Source organism: Rissa tridactyla, unplaced genomic scaffold (assembly GCF_028500815.1).
Source record: "Rissa tridactyla isolate bRisTri1 unplaced genomic scaffold, bRisTri1.patW.cur.20221130 scaffold_63, whole genome shotgun sequence".
NCBI lineage: Eukaryota > Metazoa > Chordata > Aves > Charadriiformes > Laridae > Rissa > Rissa tridactyla.
In genome coordinates, this window is record NW_026529841.1 from 419,414 (window position 1) to 426,913 (window position 7,500).

The following is a 7,500-nucleotide window of genomic DNA, read 5'->3' on the forward strand; positions in this document are numbered from 1 at the left end:
GAACGATCGGTGATAGAGAAAAGCAAGAGAATCGAGGGGGAGCAAAGAGCGCTCCCGAGGCCCCACGGCCACAGTCCTGGGACAGCCGACAGCCGCGCGCGCCAACCGCCACCCGGGGGTGGACGGCCAGACAGACGCGGGGCCCTGCGTGCGAGCGAGGAGGCGACGTCTGCGAGAGGTCCGGCGTGGAGCCTCCGCGGCGCGCCCCTGGGTGAACGCCTCAGCGGGCGCTGGCTGCGGGTGTGGATCAGGCAAAATGCGGGGGGGAGCGGGAGGCTGCCGCCGTCCACCCGCTCGGGAGCACGGTTCCCTGGGGACTGAGCACGAGAGGACCGGGGGAAAGCCGCGGCAGGCTTGTCTCCCCCGGTCTTCCGGCATTCGAAAGTGCCGGTGACCGCCGCCGGCCACCGCTCTTCGCCCTGCCCAGCGGGGAGACGCCTACCCCGGAGCAACAAATTTCGTTCGGTAATGCACGCGTGTCTGCCAGGAGAGTAGCCAGAGGTGCCGCCCCTCACCTCTGCTTTCAGCGGGAAGTCAGCCCGCAGGATGCGCGTTCGCGCTGGAAGCCCTTAGGAGCCGAGTAAGTACTCCCTCCCATATACGGAAAATCACGTCTCTACCCCCGGACGGCCTCAAGAGCGCAGGCACTGCCCACCGGGGAGGCGCGCCAAACACGCCGCCTCTTACGATGACACAACTGGAGGTAACGAAAAACAGCGACCCCTTCGGCGGCTGGAAGTGCGTGCTCCGGACACAAGGTCTACCCGGCCACTCCGGCACTAAGTACCGCCGGAGCCGGGTAGACGTGACAGCCGATCCGGTCCCCGGAGCCGGGTAGACCTGACAGCCGGTCCGGTCCCCGGAGCCGGGTAGACCTGACAGCCGAGGTGGTCCCCGGAGCCGGGTAGACCTGACAGCCGATCCGGTCCCCGGAGCCGGGTAGACCTGACAGCCGACGCGGTCCTCGGAGCCGGGTAGACCTGACAGCCGACCCGGACCCCGGAGCCGGGTAGACCTGACAGCCGAGGTGGTCCCCGGAGCCGGGTAGACCTGACAGCCGATCCGGTCCCCGGAGCCGGGTAGACCTGACAGCCGACGCGGTCCTCGGAGCCGGGTAGACCTGACAGCCGATCCGGTCCCCGGAGCCGGGTAGACCTGACAGCCGATCCGGTCCCCGGAGCGAGGTAGACCTGACAGCCGGTCGGGTCCCCGGAGCGGGGTAGACCTGACAGCCGATCCGGTCCCCGGAGCCGGGTAGACCTGACAGCCGACCCGGTCCCCGGAGCCGGGTAGACCTGACAGCCGATCCGGTCCCCGGAGCCGGGTAGACCTGACAGCCGACACGGACCCCGGAGCGAGGTAGACCTGACGGCCGCTCCGGTCCCCGGAGCCGGGTAGACCTGACAGCCGATCCGGTCCCCGGAGCCGGGTAGACCTGACAGCCGATCCGGTCCCCGGAGCCGGGGAGACCTGACAGCCGACCCGGTCCCCGGGGCTAGGTAGACCTGACAGCCGGTCGGGTCCCCGGAGCCGGGTAGACCTGACAGCCGACCCGGTCCCCGGAGCGAGGTAGACCTGACAGCCGATACCGACCCCGGAGCGAGGTAGACCTGACAGCCGATCCGGTCCCCGGAGCCGGGTAGACCTGACAGCCGATCCGGTCCCCGGAGCCGGGTAGACCTGACAGCCGATCCGGTCTCCGGAGCCGGGTAGACCTGACAGCCTGTCCGGGTCCCGGAGCCGGGTAGACCTGACAGCCGATCCGGTCCCCGGAGCCGGGTAGACCTGACAGCCGACCCGGACCCCGGAGCCGGGTAGACCTGACAGCCGGTCCGGTTCCCGGAGCCGGGTAGACCTGACAGCCGACCCGGTCCCCGGGGCTAGGTAGACCTGACAGCCGGTCGGGTCCCCGGAGCCGGGTAGACCTGACAGCCGATCCGGTCCCCGGAGCCGGGTAGACCTGACAGCCGGTCGGGTCCCCGGAGCCGGGTAGACCTGACAGCCGATCCGGTCCCCGGAGCCGGGTAGACCTGACAGCCGACCCGGACCCCGGAGCCGGGTAGACCTGACAGCCGGTCCGGTTCCCGGAGCGAAGTAGACCTGCCCGCCTATCCCCGGAGGCGGGTAGAAGTTGCAGCCGAGCCGGTCCCCGGAGCCGGGCACACCGGGCAGCCGGTGTGGGGTGGGGGTGATATTTTTGTTTTTTCTTTTCGTTCATGATTTAAGCGTCACCGGCACAGCGGCCAGCCTGACCCGGGTCCTCCCTTCCAACAAGTGCGTGCGGGCAGGTGGGGGGTGGGGGGGTGGGGGGGCGGCGGGGGGGCCGGGGGCTCATAAATAATTTGATTTATCACCGGGTGGTGATAAATAATTTTGATCTTTTTTTTTCGTTCACGTTTTTAGCGTCACTGGCACAGCCGCCAGCCTGACCCGGATCGTCCCGGCGGGGGGGGGCGGGGGGGGGGGGGGCTGTCGGGCGAGGGGGGGGGTATGTGGGTGGGGGGAGGGGTTGGGGTGGGCGAAAAACTAAGTTTCAACTTTTTTTTGTTCGTGATTTAAGCGCCAGTGGCAGAGCCGCCACCCTGACCCGGATCAGGTCGGGGGCGGGGGTGGGGGTGGGGCGTGGCGGTCCGCGGCTTCGCGCCCTGCGCGGGCGCGCGAGCACACCACTGCCCGGCAAGCGGCAGCGGCGGGGAAGGGGTGCCGGTGCAGAGGCAGGCGAGAGCGGGCAGCGAGCGGGCGGGGAGCACGGCGCAGAGGTGGGCCGGGGAGAGGGCGGCAGGCACGCGGTGCCTCTTTTCGGAGTAGGTTTTGGGTCGGTAAGGTGGGGGGGGGGGGGGGGGGGGGGCGTTGTGTGTGCTGGGGGCGGGGGCGGGGGGGGGGGGGGGTTCAGTGGGTTCTCCAGCCGCGGCAGGGGCGGGCAGGCGCGCAGCAGAGCGAGCGAGCGAGCGGCTGAGAAAGGAAGGCGGGAGCGCCGGGGCACGGGCACGGGCACGGCCAGGGCCAGGGGCGCGGCAGGGTAGAGACTCGGCAGCCGGGGTTAGATCCCCGCTCGCCACCGGGAATCCCTTAACCCGCCCGGGCACGGAGCCGGCAGGGACTCCGCTGGGTCCTAAAGTCTCCCGCCGTCCTTGCCGGGGCGGGGTGGGGGGGGGTGGCAAACCTGCCCGAGGGCAGCGTGGGGAGGGGGCGGCCGGATTCGCAGTGAACCGGGTGGTGAATAGAGGCGGGGGAGGGGGGGGTGAAGGGGGACAGCGGGGTGTGGCGGGGGGGTGGGTGGTAATTCGGTGGCGGCAGCGGGGCTTGGGGGGAGACGCTCTGTCTGCGTCTGCGTCTGCCGCACGCGAGAGGTTCGGGCCCGTTGGAGGGGGTGGGGTGGGTGTTGTGTGCACGTGTGCGTGCGGCGGCAGACGGGGCTTTGGGGCTGGGGGAGAGGCCTGCTGGGGGGGGTGAGAGGCGAAGGGGGGAATGGGAAGGGGCGGGGGAGATGGTGCACCCGTGTGCAAGTGCCTCGGTGTGCGCGCAGTTGGGGTGGGGCAGATGTGACCCAGACGCCTGGGTGCCTTGGGGAGCACTTGTGGGGCAGCCGGGGGGCACAGCTGGGGCAGCCGTGAGGCATTGGTGGGGCAGCTGTGGTGCCAGCGGCACCCGCAGGCCTGTCTTCCCTGGGGGGAGACGGCAGGCCCACAGACCCGCTATTCCCTGGGGAGCACCTGCAGGGCAGCCGTGGGGCAGGGCTGGGGCAGTACTTGTGGGGCAGATGTGACCCAGAGGCCTGCTGTTCCTCGGGGAGCACTTGCGGGGCAGCCGTGGGGCACTGCGGGGCAGCTGTGGGGCCGGGGCACCAGCAGGCCTGTCTTCCCTTGGGGGGAGAAGGCAGGCCCGGAGTCCCACTATTCCCTGAGGAGCAGCTGCAGGGCAGCCATGGGGCAGCGCTGGGGCAGTACTTGTGGGGCAGATGTGACCCAGAGGCCTGCGGTTCCTCAGGGAGCACTTGCGGATCAGCCGTGGGGCAGAGTTTGAGAAGCTGTGGGGCCAGAGGCACCCGCAGGCCTGCGTTCCCTGAAGCAGACTGCAGGCCCAGATGCCTGTGGCTCCTCGGGGAGCACTTGCAGGGCAGCTGTGGGGCAGCACTTGTGGGGAAGATGTGACCCAGAGGCCCGCTGTTCCTCAGGGAGCACTTGAGGGGCAGCTGTGGGGCCAGGGGCACCCGCAGGCCTGCCTTCCCTGGGGGGAGACGGCAGGCCCAGAGGCCTGCGGTTCCTCGGGGAGCACTTGCGGGGCAGCCGTGGGGCAGCACTGGGGCAGCACTTGTGGGGCAGATGTGACCCAGAGGCCCCGCTGTTCCTCGGGGAGCACTTGTGGAGCAGCTCTGGGGCCCTGCGGGGCAGCTGTGGGGCCAGGGGCACCCGCAGGCCTGCCTTCCCTGGGGGGAGACGGCAGGCCCAGAGGCCTGCGGTTCCTCGGGGAGCGCTTGCGGGGCAGCCGTGGGGCAGCACTGGGGCAGCACTTGTGGGGCAGATGTGACCCAGAGGCCCCGCTGTTCCTCGGGGAGCACTTGTGGAGCAGCTCTGGGGCCCTGCGGGGCAGCTGTGGGGCCAGGGGCACCCGCAGGCCTGCCTTCCCTGGGGGGAGACGGCAGGCCCAGAGGCCTGCGGTTCCTCGGGGAGCGCTTGCGGGGCAGCCGTGGGGCAGCACTGGGGCAGCACTTGTGGGGCAGATGTGACCCAGAGGCCCCGCTGTTCCTCGGGGAGCACTTGTGGAGCAGCTCTGGGGCCCTGCGGGGCAGCTGTGGGGCCAGGGGCACCCGCAGGCCTGCCTTCCCTGGGGGGAGACGGCAGGCCCAGAGGCCTGCGGTTCCTCGGGGAGCGCTTGCGGGGCAGCCGTGGGGCAGCACTGGGGCAGCACTTGTGGGGCAGATGTGACCCAGAGGCCCCGCTGTTCCTCGGGGAGCACTTGTGGAGCAGCTCTGGGGCCCTGCGGGGCAGCTGTGGGGCCAGGGGCACCCGCAGGCCTGCCTTCCCTGGGGGGAGACGGCAGGCCCAGAGGCCTGCGGTTCCTCGGGGAGCGCTTGCGGGGCAGCCGTGGGGCAGCACTGGGGCAACACTTGTGGGGCAGATGTGACCCAGAGGCCCCGCTGTTCCTCGGGGAGCACTTGTGGAGCAGCTCTGGGGCCCTGCGGGGCAGCTGTGGGGCCAGGGGCACCCGCAGGCCTGCCTTCCCTGGGGGGAGACGGCAGGCCCAGAGGCCTGCGGTTCCTCGGGGAGCGCTTGCGGGGCAGCCGTGGGGCAGCACTGGGGCAGCACTTGTGGGGCAGATGTGACCCAGAGGCCCCGCTGTTCCTCGGGGAGCACTTGTGGAGCAGCTCTGGGGCCCTGCGGGGCAGCTGTGGGGCCAGGGGCACCCGCAGGCCTGCCTTCCCTGGGGGGAGACGGCAGGCCCAGAGGCCTGCGGTTCCTCGGGGAGCGCTTGCGGGGCAGCCGTGGGGCAGCACTGGGGCAGCACTTGTGGGGCAGATGTGACCCAGAGGCCCCGCTGTTCCTCGGGGAGCACTTGTGGAGTAGCTCTGGGGCCCTGCGGGGCAGCTGTGGGGCCAGGGGCACCCGCAGGCCTGCCTTCCCTGGGGGGAGACGGCAGGCCCAGAGGCCTGCGGTTCCTCGGGGAGCGCTTGCGGGGCAGCCGTGGGGCAGCACGGGGGCAGTACTTGTGGGGCAGATGTGACCCAGAAGCCTGCTGTTCCTCGGGGAGCACTTGCAAGGCTGCTGTGGGGCAGCCCTTGTTGGGCAGATGTGACCCAGAGGCCCGCTGTTCCTCAGGGAGCACTGGAGGGGCAACTGTGGGGCCAGGGGCACCCGCAGGCCTCTCTTTCCTGGGCGGAGACGGCAGGCCCAAGGCATGCTGTTCCTCGGGGAGCACTTGCGGAGCAGCCGTGGGGCACCGGTGGGGAAGCTGTGGGGCCAGAGGCACCCGCCGGCCTGAGTTCCCTGGAAGCAGACTGCAGGCCCAGATGCCTGCGGTTCCTCGGGGAGCACTCGCGGGGCAGCCGTGGGGCAGCACTTGTGGGGCAGATGTGACCCAGAAGCCTGCTGTTCCTCGGGGAGCACTTGCAAGGCTGCTGTGGGGCACTGGTGGGGAAGCTGTGGGGCCAGGGGCACCCGCAGGCCTGCCTTCCCTGGGGGGAGACGGCAGGCCCAGAGGCCTGCGGTTCCTCAGGGAGCACTTGTGGGTCAGCCGTGGGGCAGCACTGGGGCAGCACTTGTGGGGCAGATGTGACCCAGAGGCCCCGCTGTTCCTCGGGGAGCACTTGTGGAGCAGCTGTGGGGCCCTGCGGGGCAGCTGTGGGGGCAGGGGCACCCACATGTCTGCCTTCCCTGGGGGGAGACGGCAGGCCCAGAGGCCTGCGGTTCCTCGGGGAGCGCTTGCGGGGCAGCCGTGGGGCAGCACTGGGGCAGCACTTGTGGGGCAGATGTGACCCAGAGGCCCCGCTGTTCCTCGGGGAGCACTTGCAAGGCTGCTGTGGGGCACTGGTGGGGAAGCTGTGGGGCCGGGGGCACCCGCAGGCCTGTCTTTCCTGAGGGCAGACGGCAGGCCCGAGGCATGCTGTTCCTCGGGGAGCACTTGCGGGGCAGCCGTGGGGGCAGTACTTGTGGGGCAGATGTGACCCAGAAGCCTGCTGTTCCTCGGGGAGCACTTGCAAGGCTGCTGTGGGGCACTGGTGGGGAAGCTGTGGGGCCGGGGGCACCCGCAGGCCTGTCTTCCCTGGGGGGAGACGGCAGGCCCAGAGGCCTGCGGTTCCTCGGGGAGCGCTTGCGGGGCGGCCGTGGGGCAGCCGTGGGGGCAGTACTTGTGGGGCAGATGTGACCCAGAAGCCTGCTGTTCCTCGGGGAGCACTTGCAAGGCTGCTGTGGGGCACTGGTGGGGAAGCTGTGGGGCCGGGGGCACCCGCAGGCCTGTCTTCCCTGGGGGGAGACGGCAGGCCCAGAGGCCTGCGGTTCCTCGGGGAGCGCTTGCGGGGCGGCCGTGGGGCAGCCGTGGGGGCAGTACTTGTGGGGCAGATGTGACCCAGAAGCCTGCTGTTCCTCGGGGAGCACTTGCAAGGCTGCTGTGGGGCACTGGTGGGGAAGCTGTGGGGCCGGGGGCACCCGCAGGCCTGTCTTCCCTGGGGGGAGACGGCGGGCCCTGAGGCCCGCCATTCCTCGGGGAGAACTTGCGGGGCAGCGATGGGGCAGCGCGGGTGCAGTACTTGTGGGGCAGATGTGACCCAGATGCCTGGCTGCCTTGGCGGGTAGAGGGGTCCCGGAGGCCTGTGTGGTCCTTGAGGGTCAGTCGGGTCCCTGCCTGTGGGTGAGTTGTGGGGCGGCCGTGGGGCGGCGCGGGGTGGGTGTGGGTGGGCTGGGTGTGTGCCCGTGTCTGCCACTCGTGAGGGGTCTTGGCCTGGGAGGTGGGGGGGGGGCGCTCGTCTGCGTCGGCGCGTCTGTGTTGCGCGCACGTGTGCGCGAG